The sequence below is a fragment of the Tachyglossus aculeatus genome, chromosome 1 (assembly GCF_015852505.1).
Source record: "Tachyglossus aculeatus isolate mTacAcu1 chromosome 1, mTacAcu1.pri, whole genome shotgun sequence".
In the NCBI taxonomy this organism is placed as follows: domain Eukaryota; kingdom Metazoa; phylum Chordata; class Mammalia; order Monotremata; family Tachyglossidae; genus Tachyglossus; species Tachyglossus aculeatus.
Genome location: NC_052066.1, coordinates 80,390,674 through 80,404,360, shown reverse-complemented (window position 1 = coordinate 80,404,360; position 13,687 = coordinate 80,390,674). Strand labels below are relative to the sequence as shown.

The 13,687-nt window shown below is 39.1% G+C and overlaps 1 protein-coding gene and 1 non-coding gene across 2 annotated transcripts in view; one reads left to right on the top strand and one right to left on the bottom strand.

Moving 5' to 3' along the window:
* LOC119926909 (glypican-5-like) overlaps window positions 1–13,687 on the top strand; it is a 931,977-nt gene that overhangs the window by 472,818 nt on the left and 445,472 nt on the right. The gene's annotated exons all lie outside the window — the stretch shown is intronic.
* Window positions 286–423, bottom strand: LOC119934984. The gene has a single exon (XR_005453055.1). It is a non-coding gene; the product is annotated as a small nucleolar RNA SNORA7 (small nucleolar RNA).

Here is a 13,687-nt window from a genome sequence, read left to right as displayed (position 1 = left end):
TAATGGGTAGACATGAACCCTACTACCATCTCCCACTACTGGGAGAGGCATTCTAAAATAAATTGGCTTGGCTTATGCCGTTGTTTCTGACCCATAGCAACTTCATGGACACATCTCTCCTAGAATGCCCCGCTCTCCTCTGCAATCATTCTGGTAATGTATCCATAGAGATTTCTTGGTAAAAATATAGAAGTGGTTTACCGTTGCCTTCTGCCATGCAGTAAACTTTAGTCGACATTCTCGACTGTCTCCCATGCCGCTGCTGCCAAGCACAGGTAAGTTTTGACTTGTAGCAGCTTGCCTTCCACTCGCTAGCCACTGCCCAAGCTAGGAATGGAATGGATATGCACCTGGCTGACTCTCCCTCCTGTAGCCAAGACTGCTAGAGTACTGGAAATTCTCCAGGTGTGATCCTGAGAGAGGCTACAATAAATTACAGGTAGAGAAAAAGGCAAAGTATTGCTGTCCTTTCTGTTTGAAGATGAGGCTTCTGATGGTGAGATCTTATCCATAAGGGCAAGTGTGACTGAAAAGACTGCTATAAATCAGTATACACTTCTGTGTTGTTGCCCATAGAGTTAGATCCTTGCTACACTAATGAGTTTTGTTCCACATGGAGTCTGTACCTGCTTCTATGTGTTACTTAGTTCAGTGGTCCGTACACACTAAGCAGTCAATAAATTCCAACGATTGATTAAGCAATACTAACAATTCCTTTTATGACAGACCTAAAAAAAAAAGTAGGTGAGTCATTCAATCAATTACATTTATTTAGTGCAGAGCACTGTATTAAGCATTTGGAAGAGTTCAATATATCAGAGGAGGTAGATGAGTTCCTTATTGCACCTCAAGATCAGAGTTCTCAGGGGAAGATTTTCAGTGGAACAGTTTGTGTTTGGTGATGCAGAGAATTATTAGGGCAGCCTTTCTAACTCCTTCATTCAGAGCATGCAGTGCACTAATAAGGCTGCTCAGACACCCTGGATGCCGCTGGACTGTACCGCTAGAAGTTACGCTGATGGTGGTATTTAACTGCTTACCATTTGCCAAGCATTGTATTAAACACTGGGATAGATACTAGTTAATCAGTTCAAACACAGTCCCTGTCCCACATGAAGCACTCAATCTAATTAGGAAGGCGAAGCAGCATGGGCCTGGGTTCTATCTCCAGCTCTTCCTCATGTCTGTTCTGTGACCTTGGGCAAGTCACTTAAATTCTTTGCTCCTCAGTTACCTCATCTGTAAAATGGGGAATAAAACTGTGAGCTCTATGAGGTCAGGGACTGTGTCTAAACTGCTCACTTATCCCCAGCTCTTAGTACAGCACCTGGCAAATAGTAAGTGCTTAACGAATACCATAAAAAATAAAACAGAAACTTTACAGGATATTTTTTCATGTAGAATTCAGAGAGTCAAGTATTGCGGGCCATACGATAACTATACAGAATTCTTTGAATAGTAAGAAAACAATCACAAGTATCCCACCATTTTTCTTAAAAAATATAGATTTCCTGCTAAGTATCTTTTCTCAAGATTAGTTGCAGGGTGCATACCTATCTGCATAATGAAGACAGTGATTTAGTAGTAGTGGGAAAAATGCAGCTGTTTTATTGAGAATAAGCTCCTAATGTGATTTACACTGTCTCTGACACCTGACACTGCTTCTGGTATCAGAGCAATGGGGGAGGAGAGAGTGATTGAGAGAGACTATAGTTGAACACATTGAACTGAACCCACACCGGGCAATTAGCAACAGTAAAGAATGATTTTGTTGCATTTCTTTAGGGACACTGATCTTGTGTTCTCTGTTATGAGGAGCTAAATGGATACTGCTGTGTGACTTTGGGCAAGTCACTTAACTTCTCTGTGCCTCAGTTACCTCATCTGTAAAATGGGGATTAGGATCGTGAGCCCCACATGGGACAACCTGATCACCTTGTATCCTCCCCAGCACTTAGAACAGTGCTTTGCACATAGTAAGCATTTAACAAATATCAAAATTATTATTATTATTATTATTATTATTATTACTGCTTGTTAAAGACCGAAGCTTTTTATCATTTCTTTGTTTAAAATGTGACACCTGATCTTTCAAGTTGACCTTTTAGAAATTCTATGAAAGAGGACTTTTTGCTATAAATGTTGATTTCTGTAAATAGTTGCAAATTTCATCCTACTCCCTATTCTTCTCCACCCTCCAGCCATAATTGAAAATTTGACATATGCAGATAGTTGTGTGTTGAAACATTCAAGTCTCATTTAAAAGTGTATTTTAAACCATTGGGATTAGACCATATGTCTCAAATTATTCTACACGAATAACCACATCCTAAATATAAAACAGAGACAGAATTAGCCAGAAAGATATTTTGCATCACTACTTTGGAAAGGAAAGAGCATGGTATTAATATTTCTATTTTGCATATGAGGAAACATCCTCTGACATGATGAGATATTTTTTAAAGTCTGGTAATGACTAAGCTACTCTGGGAGCAGCACATTTTACTGTTGAAATACATATTTTGTAGAAAAATAATTTTTCAACGCAGAGTGACAAAGAACAAAGCCAACTTTAGCAGGTAATACCCTAGGTAATCAAGACTGATGTTCTATAGTTATGTACCATCATGCCTAAGATGTCTGCAAATGACACAGAAGTGAATTTCCTGTGCTTTTGACAGAAAACTGAAGTGGCACTTTGCCCACTATACCTTACACTGACTCTGCTGTGGAAAGAATCTTGGTCATATACTACTGAAAGGACAGGGCTTTTTAACTAAAAAGAATGATATATATTGCTGTCAATAATTTGCTTCAAACTTTTTACTTTTGCTGTGAAGATTTTCTATACTTATGTTAGATTCAGGACATTTTATTGATAATTTATGTCTGCTGTCCCTTGGCACTTTTTTGTGACAAAATTTAAAGCTGCACACAGCACCCAAATCCTCTGTGATGTCTTATATTGAGGCATTCCTCCTTTGAATTTGTCAAAAAAATTGAATGTAGAAAGTACCTGTTAATTTATTACCCTTGGGTTGGGACTAAATGCACAATATTAAATAAGATATTATTTTACCATTTAAAAGCATAAAAAACAAGATTCCCCACCTCAACTCCCTTAAATTTTATGCTTTGGGAAATGCAGAATTTTTTACTGCTCTTTCCAATCAAATTTCCAAAAAGGTGTTCTTTAGTTGAGCAAATTTTTCAGATAAGCTTTTCATCTTTCCTTACCTTGTTGAAAGATCAAGGGTTGGTTCAAAGTTTGGGACATTAGGCCATGCAATTTTAAACAATTGTCTTCTCATGCGAATGAATAGTAAAAGTGGAATGTGAACACATTTCTATAGCTGTAATCACTTTTGTACTTTTTTATATACATCACCTCACTGAAATATGCTTAACAAATTCTGTTCACTTGAAATGGGTTCATCCATAAAAATACTGAAAATGTTGTGAATATTTTAATGAAGAAAGCCAGAAATAATTATTGCTATTGGTGAGTGAGTTCTTTGACACAAGAGGGAGCTCAAGGTTCAAAATCTTATTAAATTGGCAAATCAAACTTAAAAATGAATGTCTTATTTAGCAAACCCCATTTGCAGCAAACCTTTGGAAGAGCATTAGGTTCAGCTAAATTTGGCATGAGCTTCTGAAGCCAGTATATCTAGCACTAGAAACATGAATGCGATTGAATTGGAATTAATGAAAATTCTACACTTGGCTCTTCCTACCGAATAAGTACAAGGTCAGTCTTTCAGTTCATATCTGGTGTGCCAAGTGCAGTAATTTGCAATATTCCTTGCAGTGGAATTGTTAGTACAGGAATCGTCGCCTTTGTAAATAGCTGTTATTTTCAGTAACACCCCAAAAGGTGAAACTAACAAAAGCCCTGTGAAAAGAAAGAATGCAGGATGAATAAACTGATATAATTCTTCCGTGAGGGCAGTTCTAAATTGTCACGCTAAAAATGTAATGGGTACATCACTGTGAATGAAAAAGCATTACAATTGATAAAAAAGATCATGTTAGGTCCAGTGAGGATCCTGAAAAGTTCATCTGAATTGAAAATTTGGGTTAATTCTTATTATTTCCTAGGCAAACCTAAAATTGAATAATAAACACCATTCATTGCATAAGTGCTTAGAACCATGGTTTGGATTCCTTATTTTTATGTCTTTTGCCTTTGAGCATATAACTGGCAAACTATTATGGTTTACCTCTTTCCAAGTCATTTCTGGAGTCAATCAATAAATGGTATTGATCACTTATTGTGTGCAAAGCACTATGCTAAGCACTTGAAAGAGTGCAATGCAATAGTGTTGGACAGAATGTACCCTACCTGCTAGGAGTTTCTAGTCTTGAAGGAAGAAAGGCATTTGGGATGGTAATTGATCTTATGCCCTATAATGCTTTTCCTTTCATCTTGAAATTTGAATTCTGATCAAACCTTGTTTCTTGAAAGCAATAAACAGAACCTGCAGATTGAACAGCAACTGAGAGCATTGTTAATGATTTTCACTGAAAATAGCTGTTAGCCAGCATTCACTAGCCATGGGTCAGATGACATTTGTGAAAATGAGCAAAAATTTGTGAAGATGGTGTAAATAGCACTTATAGAAGAGACATTTATTTTTTCAATTTTAGCTTACCTCAATGAGAGAATCATGCAGAGGGGAGGAAAGACCAAAGGCAGATAAATCAGGGAGGAGAGAGAAATAAGTAAGGAGACCAGATAATCCATTCTAGACGAGGTATCACCAAGGAATCGAGTGTGGATTGTATTTATACTTTAAGAAGAAATAAAACATAAAAGCCACACAATAAGAAAGAAATAAGGAGAAATGATAAATTATTATTAGAAGGAGAAACAAGAAGTCTGGAAAAAAGAGAACAGGCATTGTTCTCCCAAGTGAAAATTGGATCGAAACCAACCTCTTTTAGAAGTTAAGTCATTTATCATTGTCCTTTGAGTTCAGGCATAATGTTGCCTGACAGTGTTATTTATGGAATGTGCCGGAGAAGACTGATGTGCGCGAAGTAGCCCCTTCCACACCAATGCTATGTATGGTTTGCTCAACAAGATGAGTTACTATTTGCAGTGGAATGTTGTTCATTCCTGGTTGCTTATCTATCTGACACTGCTTTTTCCTACCTGCCCGAATTGGTGCTAGATTTTTAGAACCAGCATGGCTTATTTGTGAGTCAGAGCACCTGGCTTCCAATCCCAAATCAACCATTTTTTTGCTATGTGACTTCGTGATTCGTAGTGATTCAGTGCTTGTTAAAATGGTGATTCCATGCCTGTTCTCTCTCCTACTTATAATGTAAGCCCCTTGGAACAGGCACTGTGACCAACCTAATCATTCTGTATCTACCCAAATGTTTAGTACAGTGCTTGGCACATACTACACGTTTAACAAGTACCGCAGTTATTATCATCAGAATTAGTAGAAGTAATGTCATTGAATATTTACATAGTGCAAAACACTGTGCTAGAGATGTGAGAAAGCCTGCTCCCTCTAAGGCTGTAAGCTCATGATGCACAGAGAACGCGTCTGCTAATTCTGTTGCACTGTACTCTCCAGAGCACTTAGTACAGTGCTCTGCACCTAGTAAGCGCTCAGTAAATGTGATTGATGAGACGTGTTCCCTGCTCACAAGGAGCATATATTCATAATGTTATGCTGCACTGGGCTCTCAGAATGTGTCTCTCATCTGTTTTTATATATTTGCCCTCCTTTACTCTTCATCATAAAATAAACTCTATTGATAATAATAATAATAATGATGGTATTTGGTAAGCGCTTATTACGTGTCAAGCACTGTTCCAAGCACTGGGTAGATGCAATGTAATCAGGTTGTCCCACGTGGGCTCACAGCTTTAATCCCCATTTTACAGATGAGGTAACTGAGGCACAAAGAAGTTGTGACTTGCCCAAAGTCACACAGCTGACAAGTGGCGGAGGCGGGATTAGAACCCACAACCTCTGACTCCCAAGCCCATGCTCTTTCCACTAAGCCACGCTGCTTCTCAGGGCTTCAGTTTCATACTCTGAAGCAACTTTGTTGGTGGTTATATACCAGGCATTTAGGTTTTTGTATCTGATCTTAATTTGCAAGCTGAACTTGATATTGACATCGAATCTAGGTCTTGAAGGTGGCTATAACACATAATCATTTTGTACGTTCTCACTTAGGCCTGATGGAGCTTCTGGCAAGAAGTTGGGATTTATTTTAAACATATAATTTTCATCTAAATGATCATCTAAATAATCTAAATGAATCATCTAAATGAACAGTGTTGGGTGATGTAATTCAAGACTATTTTCAACTGCATGCTGCCAATGGGAACAATTTGCTCTATTTTTTCAAGGTGAAAAAACTACAAATTTGTTCCAATTGCTAATGGATTTTAACCACCCGTGGAATGAAAGGTCTAAAAGCAAATCCTTTAATGTCAATCATGAAGCAATGTTTCATAATGTTCACATAGCAATCCAGTCATTGGAAAAAAAATGCAAATAATCCCTAGTGTTAAACCCTACACCTCACTCTTCCCCTATTTTTTATCTCTGAATGTGATGGACAACATCATCACATGCAAATAGAGGCCTCTGTCTTGAGATTTTGGGACCAAGAACCTGTGTAAAGGAATGATTTAGAAAAGCTGCATGACGTAGTGGACAGAGTGTGGGCCTGCCAGTCAGAAGGTCATGAGTTCTAATTCCGACTCCACCACTTGTCTCTTGTGTGACAGTGGGCAAGTCACTTCATTTCTCTGTGCCACAGCTACTTCATCTGTAAAACGGGGATGGAGAGTGTGAGCTCTATGTGGGACAGGGACGGTGTCCCACCTGCTTTGTTTGTATCTACCTCAGGGTTTAGTATAATGACTGGCACATAGTAGGTGCTTAACAAATATCCAAAAAATATATATATAGTGTTAGTGATCGAGCAGTATGTCCTTCAACCCTCTTTTCCCTTCCAGTCACATTCCCTTGGTGGCTCACTGTGTATTGAATGGGCAGGCAGGCAGTGAAGTGCGCCTAAAGAATTTTTGTGTTTCATTTTCTGAGCCCATTTATGGCTAACCTGACTTCACATATCACCAATATTAACCCTAACCGTTATGTGACTTTTTTTTTAATACTTGAGGTTGTTGATTGATTGATTTTTGATTTTGGGGGAAGCAGAGTGGCCTAGTGGAAAAAGCATGAACCTGGGAATCAGAGGACCTGGGTTTTAATCCTAATCTACTTCCTCTGTGACCTTGGAGAAGTCACTTAACTTCTTTATGCCTCTGTTCCCCTGTTCTCCCTCCTACTCAGACTGTGAACCCCATGAGGGTCAGGGGCTGTGTCCGACCTAATTGTACCTTCCCCAGCACTTAGAACACGGTTTGACACATAGTTAAGTTTTTAACAATTAGCATTAAAATTTAAAAATAAATTATGAAAGAAGTGTCACTAACAAAGCTTGTCAGTGTTTAGACTTTAAGCAATGACTCTTAGGTAATTTTTGATTCCCCCATAATGTCATTTTTCAGATATGTTTCAAATGGATATTGTTCAGTTGCATCAGCGTGGCTCAGTAAAAAGAGCACGGGCTTGGGAGTCAGAGGTTATGGGTTCTAATCCTGGGTCTGCCACTTGTCAGCTGTGTGACTTTGGGCAAGTCACTTAAATTCTCTGTGCCTGTTACCTCATCTGTAAAATGGGGATTAAGACTGTGAGCCCCACGTGGGACAACCTGATCACCTTTTATCTTGTAGACTATGAGCCCACTGTTGGGTAGGAACTGTCTCTATATGTTTCCAACTTGTACTTCCCAAGTGCTTAGTACAGTGCTCTAAACGCAGTAAGTGCTCAATAAATACGATTGAATGAATAAATGAATGAATCTGCCCCAGGACTTAAAACAGTGCTTGGCACATAATAAGCACTTAACAAATGCCAACATTATTTATTATTATTGTATCCTCCCCAGCACTTAGAACAGTGCTTTGCTCATAGTAAGCGCTTAACAAATGCCATCATTATTATTATTATCATTATTAGACTTCTTGCTGACCACACTACCTCTCCCCTGCTTCTATGCTTTGTTTTGCTGCCAAGATCACTTTTATTAAAAGAACCATGATATGCATATATACCAATTCAAGTGCCTTCAATGATTTCCCATCTATCTCCACATCAAACAGAAACTCTTCACCATCAAATTGCAAGCATTCAATTAGTTCTCTCCTCCTTATTCAGTCCTCTCACACTAAAACCCTGTTTGCACACTTCACTCCTGTAACACAAAGCTACTCATTATCCCTTGCTCCCATCTAACCCACCACTGACCCTTCTTCCTTACTGGAACTCCTTTTTCCTACATTACTGACCGAGTAGTGTTCTCCTCATTTTCAAAGCCCTACTGAAATCATATCTCCTCCATCAAGCCTTCCCTGGCTAAGCTGTCATTCTCATCATCCCTATTTCCCCTCCCTACTAATTCACCCTTGCAAATAGTCCCACTCTCTAAGTACTTACTTACCGCATCTTTACCCCTACACCATTTTTGTACATATTTTTACACTAGGTTGCTTCTTTTAGCTGTACTTTATTGTAATAGCTGTCTCCCCCACTATGCTGTACTCTCCTTAAGGGCAGGGATTCTGTCTAGTAACTGCAGTGTACTCTCCCAAGTGTTTAATGAAGAGTTCTGCACAAAGTGTTCAGTAAATACCATTGATTGAACAAAATGCACATATCAAGGACTTTCAGACTGGGATCTGCTGCTCTTTGGCCTTTTTTCCCCATTTTTGTAAGGGACTCCCACCATCAATCAATCAATCAATGACATTTATCGAGCACTTAATACAGCCACTGTACTATTACTGTACTGTAATACACTGTACCTTAGTATTACACTTGGGAGAGTGTACCACTGTACCAAGTATATACACTTGGGAGAGTATAATTTAACAGAGTTATCAGAGACATTACATTATGGGCAGGCAATTCATTCAATCTTATTTATTGAGCACTTACTGTGTACAGAGCACTGTATTAAGCACTTGGGAAAGCACAATATAGCAATAAAGAGTGTCAGTCCTTGCCCACTGTGAACTCGCAGTCTAGAGGCAGGGAGACAGATGTCAGTACAAGTAAACAGGCACCAAAATAAATGACATTACAGATATATACATAAGTTGTGGCAGGGGGGCGGGGGAGAGAGCAAAGGGAGTGAGCCAGGGTGACACAGAAGGGAATGGGAGATGAAGAAAAGTGGGGCTTAGTCTGGGAAGTCTTCTTGGAGGAAATGCACCTTCAGTAGGGCTTTGAAGGAAGGGAGAGTAATTGTCCGGAAGATTTGATGAGGGAGGGCATTCCAAGCCAGAGTTAGGATGTGGGCCAGGGGTTGGCAGTAAGACAGATGAGATCAAGGCACGATGAGAAGTTTAGCACCAGAGGAGTGAAGTGTGCAGGCTGGGGTGTAGAAGGAGTGACGGACTGGTGACGGAATGGGTATGTGGGTTGAATGAGAAAGTGGAGTCAAGGACAACACCAAGGTTGCCAACTTGTGAGATGGGAAGGATGGTTGTGCCATCTGCAGTGATGGGAAAGTTTGGGAGAGGACAGGGTTTGGGAGGGAAGATATGGAAGCTCTATTTTGGACGTGTTAAGTTTGAGGTCACACTTTTAGACTGTGAGCCCACTGTTGGGTAGGGACTGTCTCTGTATGTTGCCAACTTGTACTTCCCAAGCGCTTAGTACAGTGCTCTGCACACAGTAAGCGCTCAATAAATATGATTGATTGAGGTGGTGGGAGGACATCAAAATAGAGCTGTCCTGCAGGCAGGAGGACATGTGAGCCTGGAGAGATCAGGGGAGGAGATGTAGGGAAACATCGTGGTTCAGTGGAAAGAGCCCGGGCTTTGGAGTCAGAGGTCATGGGTTCAAATCTCGGCTCCGCCACTTGTCAGCTGTGTGACTTTGGGCAAGTCATTTAACTTCTCTGGGCCTCAGTTCCCTCATCTGTAAAATGGAGATGAAGACTGTGAGCCCCACGTGGGACAACCTTATTACCTTGTATGTACCCCAGCACTTAAAACAGTCCTTCGCACATAGTAAGCGCTTAACAAATACCAACATTATTATTATTATTATTGTTATTATTATTATTATTATTATTATTATTAGATTTGGGTATCATCCACATAGAGATGGTAGTAGAAGCTGTGGGAGCGATTGAGTTCTCCAAGGGAATGAGTGTAGATGGAGAATAGAAGGGGACCGAGAACTTAACCTTGAGGCAATGTGTCTATTGTCAAATTGTACTCTCCCAAGCACTTAGTATCATGCTCTGCATAGAGTAAGTGCTCAATAAATATGATTGGATGAATGAGTGAATGTTACCTGCCCACAATGAATTTATAGCATAGAGCATAATTCATTCATTGTCATATTCATTGAGTGCTTACTGTGTGCAGAGAACTGCTCTAAGCTCTTAGGAAGTACAAGTCAGCAACATATAGAGCATAATGAAGTTGAATGTTTCAGTACTTAATGAATCAATCAATCGACTGCACTTGTTGAATGGGTACTAGCGTGGCTCACTGGAAAGAGCCCGGGCTTTGGAGTCAGAGGTCGTGGGTTCAAATCCCGGCTCTGCCAAATGTCAGCTGTGTGACCTTGGGCAAGTCACTTAACTTCTCTGGGCCTCAGTTACCTCATCTGTAAAATGGGGATTAAGACTGTGAGCCCTCCGTGGGACAACCTGATCACCTTGTAACCTCCCCAGCGCTTAGAACAGTGCTTTGCACATAGTAAGCGCTTAATAAATGCCATTATTATTATTATTACTATGCACGGAGAACCATACTAGAGGAGCAGCGTGGTATAGAGTTTAGAGTACAGGCCTGGGAGTCTGAAGGTCATGGGTTTTAATCCCAGTTTGGGAAAGATATTCCACTTCTCTGTGCCTTAGTTACCTCATCTGTAAAATGGAAATGATTTGCTTGTATCCACCCCAGCACTTAATACAGTGCCTGGCACATTGTAATCACTTAAGTACTATCATTATTGTTATTGTTTGAAATAATTCAGTATAACATTATAACAGAGATAATAGACATGTTCCCTACCCACAGTGAGTTGACAGTCTAGAGGATGACATAATAAAGGATGTAGTTCCTTCCTGGAAATAAGGGCATCAGATGTAGCACTGCAAAATGATCTTATGATGGGGAGTATCTTACGGAGCTATTGTTTCTGGTGGGGCCAAACTGGAACTGTTCTAGACATAGAATCAATCCTATGATTAAGGATTGTCAGATAAAAAGTATGCATAGCTTTTCTCACTGTTTAACAGGCCTCAATAACTAAACTAGTTCCCATATAGTTATAAAAACCAATTTCCTTTTGTTCTAGTCTCAGTGGAGATGTGGAATACCTTGTAGTCCTCTTCATTAGTATAATAATACTTCAAGTACTTGAACATCATTACTAAGGAATTTTCTTTGCTTCAGGCTAAATAATCCTAGTTATTTTAGCCTCTCCCAAGGATTCTATTTTACAGCCCTTAGTAAAAACCTTTACTGTTGTTCTTTGAAATTCCTGCAATTTTTTTTTCCAATTTTTTTGAAAAGTTATTGGGGTAGAACAGGAAACAGAACTCTAGTAAAAATCTCCCCAGGGCTAAATGTATGAGGAGTGTAGCCTCGGATGTCTATGTAACATTCCTATTCATGCATCATATTACTTATGATGGTTCAGTTCACCTTTGGGTTCACTCTAACCATCTACCAGACTCTTTCAAAGCATGGGATCAAATGAGTTCTCCAAGGAGTGGGCAAGGAATGTGTCTACCAACTCTTTTAGATTTTTATATCATACTCTCCCAAGTGCTTAGTACAGCTCTCCACCAAGTAAGAGCTCAAAAAAGATGATTGATTGATTGATCAAGAAGCAGCATGCCTTAGCAGAAAAAGTACAGGCTTGGGAGTCTGAAGTCATGGGTTCTAATCCCAACTCCGCCGCTTGTTAGCTGTGTGACTTTGGGCAAGCCACTTAACTTTTCTGTGCCTCAGTTACCTCATCTTTAAATTGGGAATTAGAGTGTGAGCCCCATATGGGTCAACCTGATTACCTTATATCTACCCCAGCGCTTAGAACAGTGCTTGACACATAGTAAGTGCTTAACAAATGTCATAATTATCATTAATCATTATTATTACATACCCAAGGTGATACAGTATGCAAGTGACAGAGGCAGGATTATTTATGAAGGCTGCCGGGAGCCTCCCTGGACCGCTCCATCTTTAATCCTGCTCTTCCAGTCAGTAATTTAGCATTTGTATTCTTAACTCCATTCAGTCATGCACTGTCTCACCTAGCTTCAATGTTACTATCAACTGCTTCACTGTTGACTGCTTCCCTATTCCATACCCAGCTATCTTTTCAAATAGAGTATTTTATTCATTTCCCAGGCAGCACAATGGAGTCTGTGTTCTTTTAAAAGAAAAACATAAAATAAAGGATGTTACATGTATTCTGGGGGGAAAAAAAGTTAGTTTGCCTTCTAGGGAAAACTGCATTTCTATTCAGGTATGTGACAAGATTACACTATCCTCTGCATATTGGTCAGAATTGACACATGAATTAAAAGACCCAAAAAGAGAGATGATAATGCTACATTCACCTGCATCAATAATTAAAGACAAATATAAACCCGTGCCAGCTTAAATGGATAAAAAGTATTGCCATTAAAGCCTATGTTTTTTCCCAAGAGCAAGGACTGTGTGTATTGGACTCTGCTAAATGATTATTACAGCAGTCTGCACAGCCTAGGTGCTCAGTACATTTAACTGAATGATATATCATGTGTTGACCAAACTGATCACTGAATTGTAACCTTACATTGAGTCCTTCTGTACAATACTAAGGGTTAACCCTCGTGCTTGCCTTAAATCTAACCCTAATTCTTATCTAAAATTTTGCTTCCTTAATACCAAACTGATTCCCCCCCCAAGATTGATTTTTTTGAAAATATAATTTTCATTAGATAAGAATATGCTTTTTTGCCCCTGCAAAGAAGGGATAGACTTTAAGCAACTTTCTTTTCTTAATTTGGTTTATTCAAAGGTAGTGAATTCAAGTATAGTGTTATGCTGTTCTTTTGGAATTTGTCATGATTTGCATAATTGTAAATTAAAACACAGTGGTCCCTTCTGCTGCTTCTATGAGTTCTTTAGTTGTTTATTTTCAATGAAAACTAATTAAAAAGAACTATCAAATGTTTGTCCCAGGAGCAGAATGCTATGTTTTATCATAAGCACAGAAAAAAAAAGTAATGTTGGACATTTTCATCTGTGTCTTAAGAAATGGATTAAAAACTATTATTAAATTAAATGGATTATGTACAAGGAGGCTGAGATTTCTTGTTTTCTGCCCCCTTTTGACTACTTCAGAAGCACTTGAAACTTACTCTTGGTAATGTCTTTTTCTCCTTTTTCTTTTCTTCATGGTTGTGGAGATGCAAAGGAAAGCATTTATTTGGCATAGATTTCTGGGCTTCAAACAGGGAGATATCTTTTATTAATGGAATTGAACCTAATGGTATCTTTACCTTCAATTATCCAAGGGGGTAAAATGATCAGATTTATTGTTGTCAAACTTCTCTACTGGTGCTCTAG